At 40.4% G+C, this 13579-nt stretch overlaps 1 long non-coding RNA gene across 2 annotated transcripts; it reads left to right on the top strand.

Moving 5' to 3' along the window:
* The first annotated feature begins 7101 nt into the window (after positions 1-7101).
* LOC138917235 (uncharacterized) lies at positions 7102-9992 on the top strand. 2 transcript variants are annotated; one of them, XR_011424964.1, is made up of 4 exons: positions 7102-7232; positions 7594-7638; positions 8449-8495; positions 9740-9992. It is a non-coding gene; the product is annotated as an uncharacterized lncRNA (long non-coding RNA). The 2 variants fall into 2 exon arrangements; XR_011424963.1 differs by lacking the exon at positions 7102-7232 and having other exon boundaries at positions 7498-7638.
* Positions 9993-13579: the final 3587 nt, after the last annotated feature.

Genomic DNA, 13579 nt, shown 5'->3' with positions numbered 1-13579 from the left:
ATATGCTGCCTCCAGGAAACACATCTCAGCTCCAATGACAAACACAGGCTCACAATGAAGGGGTGGAAGATACTCCAAGCTAATGGCAAACAAAAGAAAACAGGTGTGACAATACTTATATCAGACAAAGTAGTCTTCAAGATAAGGTCAGGTAAAGAGAGACAAAGAGGGGCTGTATATAATGATCAAAGGGACACTCCACCAAGAAGAAATAATGCTTATAAATATCTATGCACCCAACACAGGAGCACCAAAGTTCATAAAGCAACTATTAACAAACCTAAAGAAGATATTAAAAATAACACAATAATAGTAGAGGACCTCAACACTCCACTCACATCAATGGATAGGTCATCCAGACAGAAAATCAACAAGGAAACAGTGGAATTAAATGAAAAGCTAGACCAGTTGGACTAACAGACATATGTAGAACACACCATCCAAAAACAGCAGAATACACATTATTCTCAAATGCGCATGGAACATTCTCAAGGAGAGACCATATGTTGGGAAACAAGGCAAGCCTCAATAAATTTAATAAAATTGAAATAATAACAAGCATCTTTTCTGATCATAATGCTATAAAGCTAGGAATTAATTACAAGAAAAAAGGTGAGGAAGGGACAAAGATGTGGAGACTAAACAACATGCTATTGAAGAAGCAAGGGATCATTGATGAAATTAAAGGAGAAATAAAAAAATATCTGGAGACAAATAAAAATTATAACCTGCCATACCAACTCATATGGGATGCAGCAAAAGCTGTATTAAGAGGGAAATTCAGGGACTGGCCTGGTGGCGCAGTGGTTAAGTGCACAAGTTCTGCTTTGGTGGCCCAGGGTGTGCCAGTGTGAATCCTGGGTGTGGACATGGCACGCTTGACAAGCCATGCTGTCGTAGGTGTCCCACATATAAAATAGAGGAAGATGGGCACAGATGTTAGCTCAGGGCCAGTCTTCCTCAGCAAAAAGAGGAGGATTGGCAGATGTTAGCCCAGGGCTAGTCTTCCTCGGAAAAAAAAAAAAAAGAGGGAAGTTCATTACAATACAGGCACACCTTAACAAACAAGAAAAATCCCAAATAAGCAATATCAAATTACACCTAAGTGAATTATAAAAGAAGAACAAACAAAGCCCAAAGTCAGCAGAAGGAGAGAAATAATAAAAATCAGAGCAGAAATAAATGCTATTGAAACAAAAAAGGCAGTAGAAAGGATCAATGAAACAAAGAGCTGGTTCTTTGAGAAGATAAATAAAATTGACAAACCCCTAGCCAGACTCACAAAGGAAAAAAGAGAAAGCTCAGATAAACAAAATCAGAAATGAAAGAGGAGAAATAACAGACTCCACAGAAATACAATGGATTTTAAGAGAATACTATAAAAGACTATATGCCACGAAAATGGATAACCTAGAGGAAATGGATAAATTCTTAGACTCTTACAACCTCCCAAAGCTGAGTCAAGAAGAAACAGACAATCTCAATAGACCAATCACAAGGAAAGAGATTGAAACTGCAATCAAAAGCATCCCAAAGAATAAAACCCCAGGACCAGATGGCTTCCTTGGGAAATTCTACCAAACATTCAGAGAGGATTTAATACCTATCCTTCTCAAGCTATTCCAAAAAATTAGGGAAGATGAAACACTTCCTAACACATTCTACAAGGCCAACATCACTCTGATACCAAAGCCTGACAAGGACAGCACAAAAAAGGAAAATTACAGGCCAATATCGTTGATGAACATAGATGCAAAAATCCTCAACAAAATTTTGGCAACCTGAATTCAGCATAGATCAAAAGGATCATACATCATGATCAAGTGGGATTCATTCCAGAGACACAGGGATGGTTCAACATCTGCAAGTCAATCAATGTGATACACCACATCAACAAATTGAGGAATAAAAACCACATGATCATATCAATAGATGCAGAGAAAGCATTTGACAAGATCCAACAGCCATTTATGATAAGAACTCTTAACAAAATGGGGATAGAAGGAAATTACCTCAACATAATAAAGGCCATATATGACAAACCCACAGCCAACATCATACTCAATGGGCAAAAACTGAGCACCATCCCCCTGAGAACAGGAACGAGACAAGGATGCCCACTCTCACCACTCTTATTCAACATAGTACTGGAGGTGTTGGCCAGAGCAATTTGGCAGGAAAAAGAAATAAAAGGAATCCAAATAGGCAACGAAGAAGTAAAACTCTCACTGTTTGCAGACGACATGATCTTATATAAGAAAACCCCAAAGAATCCATAGGAAAACTATTAGAAACAATCAACAGCTACTGCAAAGTTGCAGGGTATAAAATCAACATACATAAATCAGTAGCATTTCTATACACTAACAATGAACTAACAGAAAAAGATCTCAAGAACTCAATTCCATTCATGATCACAACGAAAAGAATAAAATACCTTGGGATAAATTTAACCAAGTAAGTGAAAGATCTATGCAACAAAAACTACAAGACTTTCTTGAAAGAAATCGATGATGACATAAAGAGATGGAAAGACATTCCATGCACATGGATTGGAAGAATAAACATAGTTAAAATGTCCATACTACCTAAAGCAATCTACAGATTCAACGCTATCCCAATCAGAATCCCAATGACATTCTTTACAGAAATTGAACAAAGAATCCTAAAATTCATATGGGACAACAAAAGACCCCGAATTGCTAAAGCAATCCTGAGAAAGAAGAACAAAGCTGGAGGCATCACAATCCCTGACTCCAAAACATACTACAACACTACAGTAATCAAAACAGCATGGTACTGGTACACAAACAGATGCACAGATCAATGGAACAGAATTGAAAGCCCAGAAATAAAACCACACATCTATGGACAGCTTATCTTCGACAAAGGAGCTGAGGGCCTACAATGGAGAAAAGAAAGTCTCTTCAACAAATGGTGCTGAGAAAACTGGACAGCCACATGTAAAGGAATGAAAATTGACCATTCTTTTTCACCATTCACAAAAATAAACTCAAAATGGATCAAAGACCTAAAGATTAGGCCTGAAACAATAAGTCTTCTAGAAGAGAATATAGGAAGTACACTCTTTGACATCAGTTTCAAAAGAATCTTTTTGGACACCATAACCCCTCAGACGAGGGGAACAATAGAAAGAATAAACAAATGGGACTTCATCAGACTAAAGAGCTTCTTCAAGGCAAGGGAAAACAGGATTGAAACAAAAAAATAGACCACTAATTGGGAAAAAATATTCACAAGTTATTTATCTGACAAAAGGTTAATCTCCATAATATATAAAGAACTCACACAGCTCAACAACAAAAAATCAAACAACCCAATCAAAAAATGGGCAGGGGACATGAACAGACATTTCTCCAAAGAAGATATACGGGTGGCCAATAGACACATGAAAAGATGCTCATCATCATTAATCATCAGGGAAATGCAAATCAAAACTACACCAAGATATCACCTTACACCTGTCAGAATGGCAAAAATATCCAAAACCAAGAGTGACAAATGTTGGAGAGGCTGTGGAGAAAAGGGAACCCTCATACACTGTTGGTGGGAATGCAAACTGGTGCAGCCACTATGGAAAACAGTATGGAGATTTCTCAAAAAGTTAAGAATAGAAATACCTTATGACCCAGCCATCCCACTACTGGGTATCTATCCTGAGAACCTGAAATCAGCAATTCCAAAAGTTCCATGCACCCCTATGTTCATCGCAGCATTATTCACAATAGCCAAGTCATGGAACCAACCTAAGTGCCCAGCAACTGATGATTGGATAAAGAAGATGTGGTATATATATACAATGGAATACTACTCAGCCATAAAAAAGGACAAAGTCGTCCCATTCACAACAACATGGATAGACCTTGAGGGTATTATGTTGAGTGAAATAAGCCAGACAGAGAAAGACGAACTCTGTATGACTCCACTCATAGGTGGTAGTTACCATATGGACAAAGAGAACTGATCGGTGGTTGCCAGGGGAAAGGGGGGTGGGGGGAGAGCACTAGGGGTGAAGTGGTGTACCTACAACATGACTAATAATGATGTACAACTGTAATTTCACAAGGATGTTAACTTTCATAACCTTAATAAAAAAAAAAAAAAAAAAGGAAGAAAATGCACAAGGGAAAGAATCAACCCTGCTGGCTACACATATGACTGACAAGGTAACTTATTGACTTGTCTGCTTAACAACAGTACACAGCACAGAGAGCACTGTGGTAGGAATCTGGAGACAAGCATCTCAGTATGTAGTTCCAGCTCTGCCACTGACTAGCAGTCAGACTATGGGCAACTTAACTCTAGAAACCTCACTTTCCATTTCCTGCAAGATGAAGAGCTTAGGCCCTACAATTGCTAAGATTATTTCCAACTCAATTCTATGATTCAATAACTCCATAATCAAAAATTATATTCCAAAGTACCTATGTTGAGAGACTGTTTTTCCCAGACACCCTGAAATCAGAAACTATCAGAGAAACAGGACATCTTAATATATTGATACATAAAATAGCCGAAATTTCTTCGTATGTCTGTGATGAGGTTTTTAATACGGATCATAGCTCAGAAAGAGTGTATAAACAGCTAAACCCACTGTGTTGACTTGGGCCACCCTCAGGTAAAACTTACATATGCTCTCCCATTTTAACATTCCAAAACAAGTTCATCTTACTAATGAGTCCATCTTTACTTGTCAAGTTCAGGTCTGTCTATCCAAAAGTCATTCACGTATATGGTAAGATTTACTTGATTTTTTTTCACAAAGATAAAATGATGAATTGCTTTTCATATTTTTGCCTGTTTCATCTATAAAGATCTCACATTATAACTTAATAGCTTCAGCCTGCTACAATAGTTTAAAGAGCCTTTTAAAACTTGTATTATGCCATGTGCACAGGGATCAGGGGCCCGCCGGTGGCCCCATGGTTAAGTTCGTCCTCTGCTTTTGTGGCCTAGGGTTTCACCGGTTCTGATGCCGGGCACAGACATGGCACCGCTCATCAGGCCATGTTGAGGCGCTGTCCCACATGCTACAACTAGAGGGACACACAACTAGAATATGCAACTATGTAGTGGGGGATTTGGGGAGAAAAAACAGAAAAAAAAATCAGTAGTTCATAATCCAAAAAAGCTTATTTAAAAACTTCACTACCACCATACTTATACTTCAAAAACACCAATAACCAACATGTCATTTGTTCCTACTGCAGAATCTTATAGGTTAACTTCTGGTATAATCCGAAAGCATATTTAGGATGTTATCATTAAAACATTTTTTTAATCAGAAATATTAACACCTTTCACCTTATCAGTAAAATCAAAATTCCAAAATTCTTGTTCTACGGGCTTTCCAAACCTAAATTCTTAACGATTCTAAATGAGTACGGAGACAAAACACACTCTACATACTACTTCTAAAATCCTCCTAGTTATCTGATTTTAATTTTAGCGCCAACTGCCAAGAAAAACCTTTCGACTGAAACCTAAATTCCGTACACATTACTGTGTGTCAATCAACTAAAGAGAAGGTGAGTCTTATTAGGAAGTTGCATAATTTGCACCAAAGAGTGTTTAAAGCTCTTTTCATTAAGTGCAGTTTACAATTCACAAGCTTCCAAGTTCGCCTTGCAAATTTAGACTAAATTATCAGAAACCATTAATGGGATTAGGCTTTTCTTTAAAAGCGGTCCCGGGAGGGCGGAACCGTTTGTTTAGAGAACGCAGGAGCGGAGTCAGACACAGGAGCGCTGACCACGGTCATCTTCTGGAAAACGCTGGCCTGGCGCTGTCCGGACCCGGCCTGGAGGGGACGCCCGGGGTCGCGAGCTCCAGGGCGGGCGCAGAGGACCCGCGACTCCCCGCCCTCGCGCCGAGCCCGCCTCCTGCCCGGCGCCCCTCCCGCTGCGGAGAGGAGCGCTCACCGGCGGCGCTTACAGGACCCGAGAGAGACGCCGGACACTTTCAGTCCCCCCTCGCACACCTTAGCGGCCGGGACTCCGCCTCGAGCCCGCGCGCGCCCGGGACCCCCGCTCAGCGGTCCCTCCGCAGCTCCCAGCGCCGGGCCTGCGCGCTCGCGGCCTCCGGTGCACGACGGGGACGCGGGGCTCTGCGGTGCAGCAGGGAGCGAGTGTCCCTGAGACGGGAGCGGGGGCGGCCTGACGCTCTGCAGCCCTTGACTTTGCTCTCCCCGGAGGACCCTCAGCTCCTGGAGAAAATCTGCTTTCCCTTGAGCCACTCCTGTCCTGAGGAGCACATCACAGCGTCTAACATTTGTTCTTAAAAGACTATGACATCCTTGACACTCGATATGTGGTGTCCCCAGAAGAATTCTCTGCTTCCCGAAAAGACTAGACAGGAAAGAAGGACACTGAGGGCGCAGCTGTCTCCCCTCCTCCGGCCCCTTCCCCACGATGTGGGGCCTCCTGCAGGTGACAACACTCAAGCGTTTGCCCACGTTATTACATTTCTTACGGCTTGGTGGTTAAAACAGGAGGCTAGCTGACAGTTTTTCAGACGATTTAACTTACAGAAATGTCTTTGGACAAAAGTTTTTCTTCATTTCTGATTTTTAAAATCAACAACAATTAAAATATTTATTTTCTTAACCTCATTGGCATTCTAAAACGTAAACTTCAGTCACTTGTTTCTCACCAAATCTTTGTTTCTTGGCCACGTTTTCAATAAAAATTTTGGAAGTATTGCTGTTTGAGATAAAAGCGTTTCGGGAAAATAATTACCCTTGGATAATGTCTTTCCAGATACATTTACAAAGACATAATTAAGAGCCATTTGAAGGGGCCTCACGAATGCATCCAGTTTGAGTTCTACAATGCATCTTCCAAAGTAAAGGTTAAATTAGTAATTTTCTGAGGAATTTGCAAGTAACTGTTCATGTCTCCTTCACTGAACAGGTCTGGTGGTTTAAATGAAGGTTGAGCTTAATGATAAAAGTTTTCAAGAGACTGGGAAATATGAAGTAAGTGTACTTTAAAAAAGTAGGTGCAAATTGAAGCCTGCTGTTATCCTCTTTAAAACAGTCACAGTAGCACTATTGTCAAGGAATGAGAAGGAATATAAATGCTTTATAAACTCAATTCTTCACTTCCAGAGGACCTAAAGTGACATTCTAGAAGCCTCCATAGTCTTTCACTCATCTAAATTGCACAATTTATATTTTAAAGACTAATGAATCTGAGGGCAAAATATTCAAGGTAATTGTTTAATTGTTTTTCATTGTTCCAAAGTACATGGTTATAAATTGTTGCTGAAGTCCATAGTCTTGGAGAAGAAAAACATATAGAACTTGTTTGTCACGCTCACAGTGTGTCCTGACTTAATCCTACAACTGTCCCAGGAATAAAGCACCAGTGAATTCCATTCTGTTCTTAGTTATGACATCTTTCTTTCATAATGAACATTCTCAAGTTAGGCTCTAGCTAGTGATTATGTTCCTGATGCAAATAGGCAATGAAAGAATCCATGCTTGATTAAATTGGGCTTCAGAGCACTACTTACAACCAAAATTTGTTTTTTGCTTTGTTTTTCTTTATCTATTTCTTTCTTTCTCCTTAGTGGAGTCAGCAGATAAATGACAGAAAGCTGAGACACTGGAGGAAGGTAGGGTCTTGAAGAATGTTGGATTTGCTGATCTTCAAGATACTTTTTATCTTTAAAATTTTGTGATTTTTGCTATTTATATAGGAGTTCGTTTTTCCATTATTTCTAATAGTGATCATAATAGTGAGAGTAACAAAACTTAGTTCCTGCGGAACATTTTTCATTGTAAAAATTCAAGTTATTCTTACAATTGTTAATATTTTAAAAAGCCATTATGAGCTAATCTGATGCTCATGATTTTTAGGGTGGTGAGACTGTTCTGTACTTAATGGTGGATACATGTCACTATACATGTGTCAAAAGCCATGGAACTGTACAATACAAAGAGTGACCCTTAGACTAGGGACTGTAGTTCCTAATAGCGTATCAGTATTCATTCATTATAACAAATGGATCACAGTAATCCAAGGTGTTAGTAATAGGGGAAATGGGGATGGGGGAGAGTGAGGAGCGGGCAGTGGGGTGGGTGGGTGGAGCTCTATGTACTATCTCCCAATTATTCTGTAAATCACTTTTAAAAAGTAAAGTCTTATTTTTCAAGTTTTTTTTTAAAAAGGCACTAAAAGGTAATCTAATGCTGCAGGGCATCTGTTATGGGCAGAAGGGCAAGGAAAGAAGTTGAAATGATTTAAACAGTTGAGAAAGTTTGAATTGTGTGTTTCTGAAGACTTAGACAAGGCAGGACGTAGAATTTGAGACGTATGAATGAAATAAAGCAGAAGGAAGACAGAGAGATCAGACCTGATCGATTAATATTTAGTACAAATTGCTAAATTGGATGGATTCATTTTTATCTTGTTTGCTTTTTAGAAATCTTATGCTTTCCTATGAAAGCCACATGTGCATGGTAGCAAAAGGTACGTTTCCTACTGGGGGGCACCTGCTTCTCTCCCCCTGCATGTTCTATTCCTTTCCCACCTCTCGCTACCTCTTACTGATGGTTGCTGTTTCTATCTCCCTTCCTTACACTCCCGCTCTCCTGTTGTTATTTTTTTTGTCTTTATCTTTGTACTTCTTTCTCCTCTAACACATTAGACATAACCATAGCCTTCCTGGTCATTAGTTCCACTGAAAGAACTCAGTGGTTACCACCAAGAAACGATAGATCAGTGTTCTGGGAAAAATTTCTCTGTTTCAGCTACTTCTCCACCCTCACTCTGAAGCAGGAGAATTTCTTGAACAGTGAACCAATTTTTTATACTTTTTTGAATCCAAATTTAAGAGCTCTTGATCATGTAGGAACAATTCCTGAAGAAGGCTCCCTGGAGTTTGAGCCGATAGTTCTTCCTGTGGCTATAAAGGAGAATCCTTCCTTTGGCCACAGGGCTCAGGAGAAGCCCTCATGAAAGAGGAATACTTGCTAAACCCTCCTTTGTACCTAAGACTGGCTTCTCCTAAGGCAGTGATTCTCAAACCCCAGCATGCATTAGAACTGCGTGGAGGTCCACTACAACACAGAATGCTGAGCCCGTCCCAGAGTTTATGATCCAGTAGGATGGGGTGGGCCCCAGAATTTACATCTCTAACCAGTTCCCAGGTGATACTGCTGACCAGCCACACGTTGAGAACCACTGGCATAGAAACCCTAGATTTCCAAGGATGCTTTGCTTGAGCAGACAACCAAAGCTATCAAAATCATAATCAAGATTCACCCACACGTTGAATGTGAGGGCGTTTGGATCTAGAGGCCTCTGAATGTCCAGGGGCTAAAGGGCTCTGAGTTCAAGCTTGTGACTCTCCTGAGAGTTGCCCAGCTCATTTCCCTCAACCCCTACCCAGCTAGGAAAGAATGTTAAAAAGCAAGCCAGCTGGGAGTACTGAATCCTCAGTCGATTAAGATATTTTTGAGTAAGGTTTTTTTTTTTTTGACAGAATAGCCAACTTTCTTTTACCAAAACTATTGGAAATGAATTATTAGTGACAACAATGATTATTTACCAAGCACCTAATATGTCCCAGGCCCTTTAGGTGCATTTATTGCTCTGCTTCTTGGAACCCTACACCATCCCTGGTGTGTTTACTATTTCTCCACCACTCGTCTCAGGAACCCCCCGGAGCACACTCATATTGACTTCACCATGCCTTCTCTCATTTACTTTAGCAGATTAAAATTACGGAAGAAACATGGATGGTCCTTGACCCCTGGCAGGAGAATGTCTAAAGTCTATCCAGGACAAATGGCTTAATGTTTGTTTCTGAGAAGTTTCCAAGGACAAAGACTCCACAACCTCCAGAAGCTAGTTCTGTTGCTTATTAATATCTCTAATCAATGACATGCAGTAATTGTTTTTTATTGATTGGTTGATTTCCTGATATTTTACTTTACTATATAATAAAAGTTTTCTTCATGTTTAGTTAAAATAATTTTCACTTTAAATCCACTTTTTAAATTTAGCCTTCTGTGGACTTTCTCATACACTGAAGGTGGTAATTGTCACCTATTAGCATTTTCCTCTTCACTTTAGATAACCTCAGTTTCTTCACTGCATTAAAAATATTTAATGTGTTGTGCTTTTTTCCCCTATTCTTCTCTAGGTTCAATTTATTGGGTAGTATAGTGGAAAGATGGCTTCAGAGGTCCTGTGTGGAATAGAATCATCTTTGTACTGTATTCAGTGTGAGTAAAATCTATATTAGATTTGTGCTCAGTCTAATCTGGAATCTGAACCTTTCCTTCCTTCCTCCCTCTATTGTCTGGAATATTTTATAATCTAGACCTAGAGTTTTGCTTGTGAAAGGTGTTTCTTGTGTTTTTTTTTTTTTGGTTAGTTGGTTTGACATTTTAACAATTAATTCAATTTATTTATTTTTATTTTTTCTTCTTCTTCTTCTCTGCAAAGCCCCCCAGTACATAGTTGTATATTCTAGTTGTAGGTCCTTCTTGTTGTGCTATGTGAGACGCTGCCTCAGCATGGCTTGATGAGCGGTGCCACGTCTGCACCCAGGACCTGAACCAGTAAATTTCTGGGCCATGGAAGCAGAGCATGTGGCCACTTGGCCACGGGGCTGGCCCCTGGATGACAAAATCTTTTTTTTTTTCTTAAGATTGGCACCTGAGCTAACATCTGTTGCCAATCTTTTTTGTTTCTTTTACTTTTCCCCAAAGTCCCCCAGCTTATAGTTGTATATTCTAGTTGTAGGTCCTTCTTGCTGTCCTATGTGGGACGCCACCTCAGCATGGCCTGACGAGCAGTGCCACGTCTGTGCCCAGGATCTGGACCTGAGAAACCCAGGGCTGCTGAAGCAGAGGGTGTGAACTTAACCCCTCAGCCATGGGGCTGGCCCTTAATCCAGTTTATTTAGTTCATATGAGTTTTCCTATTTTATGTTATTTTTTGTGTTAGTTTCAGTTTCTTGTTTTTTTGTAACATGAATTTTGACCTTTGTTGTCTATTTTGTAGTACTAAGTATTTCACAAAATGGTCTAAGTATCTCATCAAGATCTGAGGGCTCTATAGAGAATACTTATGTGATTTCTGATACTGGTCATTTGAGTTTCATTTCTTTTTCTTTTCCTTAATCAGTTTTGCTAGTAGTTTATTAACTTTCTTAATATTTTTTTAAAAAACCTTTTAGCCTGATTTGTTTCTGTATTTTTCTGTTTCACTGATTCTTATTTTTATTATTGTTTCCATTCTGTATTTTTATTTCTGCGTGATTCTCTTTATTTCTTGAGAGAGAAGCTGAGATTACTAATTTTCTGTCTTTCTTCCATTCTCATACATTCATTTAAGGCTATACACAATTCATGTCTAAGCACAGATGTAGGTGGTATCTTTTGTCTTCCCTAGTGCATTTCTAAAGTCTGTGCTGCAAGCCATGTCTGCCCCACGGGGTCTGCCGCCCATGTGCCTCCAACCATGCCAGCCTTCATGTGTCTCCATCCCTCTCCCTGAAGCCTGTATCTTCTGTCGAGTGTCACCATCTCATGTAACTGCAGCTTACATCTGCCCTTTTGTGTTGTCAAGGTTTTCTCTCCCCTCTGCCCATACCAGCTCTCAAAAGTCTCCATTCCTTGTTCCTGCAGCTCATGCCAACCCATATGAGTCTCTATCCCCTGTCTCTAAAACCCGTGTCAGACAACTAACGTCCTTCTCCCCTGTACCTGCAGCACATATCTTTCCTCGACTGTCTCTATCTCCTGTGCCCACATTCGATACCAGGCCTCACATGTCTCTCTCACTCCATGTGTCTGTATCCCATTCCACCCCTGAGTGTGCCTGTCTCCTGTGCTTCAGCCCATACCAGCTCATTTGTCTACATTCTCTGTGCCTCCAGTCCATCTAGACAACCAGTGTTTTCCTTTACTGTTCCTCTAGCCCCTGTCTGAACTCGTGTCTCCTTATCCTGTGCCTGTAGCCCATGTCTACCTCCAGTGTCTTCACCCACTGTCTCGCACTTAGGTGTCACTCACCTGTTAAAGGACATCTTGGTTCCTTCCAGGTTTTGGCCATTGTGAATAAAGCTGCTTTATATGTGTTCTTAGTGGCTTGTATGTGGATGTATGTTTTCACAGCAGTTGGGTAAATACACTGGGGCACAATTGGTGTACCATATGGTGACACTATGCTTAGCTTCACAAGAATTGGCAAGATGTCTTCTCAAGAGGTTGTGCTGTTTGTATTCTCATCAGCAATGAGTGAGCTTTCCTGTTGTCCCACATCCTCACCAGTAATTGGTATTGTCAGTTTTTGGGTTTTAGCTATTCTACTAGAAGAGTAGGGTATCTCATTGGTATTTTTTTTATTGTGGTCATAATAGCTTACAACATAGTGAGATTTCAATTGGACATTATTGTTTGTCATACACCATATAAGTATGCTCCTTCACTGTGGGAAGCATTCCCCCAATCTAGCTGCCATTGTATTGTAACAAGGTCTGGCAATGGAAGGAGAATCATGCAAGACACTTCTCCAGGGAACATAATTCTTGAAGCAGAATCCTTTGTCCTCCTTTCTAAAGCCTATTACTGATTAACGTCTTCCCTCTGTCCTGGAAGCCTTGTAAAAACAGGCAGAACTAGCAATAAACATACCTCAAAGAACAAGCAGCAGCCCCCAAGGATGAGGGGGTCTATATTCCGTTAATTATATACTCGCTGTCCTCCTAACTTCTTTGAAGACCCTGAAGCTATGTAACCTCTTCCTAAACAATCGATATGTATGCTGCACATCTGGTATGTAGATAACCACCTTTGCTTATTACCTTTAGTCACCCACTGCCCCTCATCTATTGTTCCCATGACAACAATAGTTAGACCACCTCGTGTGATTTTTCCCTATATAAGTGTACCCTGTCCCCGAAATAAATTGGACTTGCTTGCAACTGCATCGAGTCTCACGTCTAGCACTTACACTTTCGCCGACGCCGTCTCTCCCGCGGGAACCTGGACTCTGCCAAGGCTGGACCCCAGCACTTCACCCCTTGTGCCCAGCCTCCACTCCCTTTTCCCCCGTAACCACTACTTTATTCTCTCTGTCTATAAGTTTGTTTATAGTCCACATATGCGTGAAATCATATGGTGTTTGTCTTTCTCTGGCTTATTTTGCTTAATGTGATGCCCTCAAGGTTCATCCATGTTGTTGCAAATGGGACGATTTTGTCTTTTTTTATGGCTGAGTAGTATTCCATTGTATATATACACTACATCTTCTTTATCCAATCCTCAGTTGATGGGCACTTGGGTTGCTTCCACATCTTGGCTATTGTGAATAATGCTGCAATGAACATAGAGGTACATAAGTCTCTTTGAATTGTTGATTTCAAGTTCTTTGGGTAAATACCCAGTAGTGGGATAGCTGGGTCATATGGTATTTCTATTTTTAATTTTTTGACAAATCTCCATACTGTTTTCTATAGTGGCTGTACCAGTTTGCATTCCCACCAGCAGTGTATGAGGGTTCCCTTTTCTCCACAACCTAGCCAACATTTGTTGTTTTTT

This window comes from Equus caballus, chromosome 14 (genome assembly GCF_041296265.1).
Source record: "Equus caballus isolate H_3958 breed thoroughbred chromosome 14, TB-T2T, whole genome shotgun sequence".
Classification (NCBI taxonomy): Eukaryota; Metazoa; Chordata; class Mammalia; order Perissodactyla; family Equidae; genus Equus; species Equus caballus.
The sequence above is the reverse complement of the archived record's forward strand: the minus strand, read 5'-3'. Positions and strand labels throughout refer to the sequence as shown.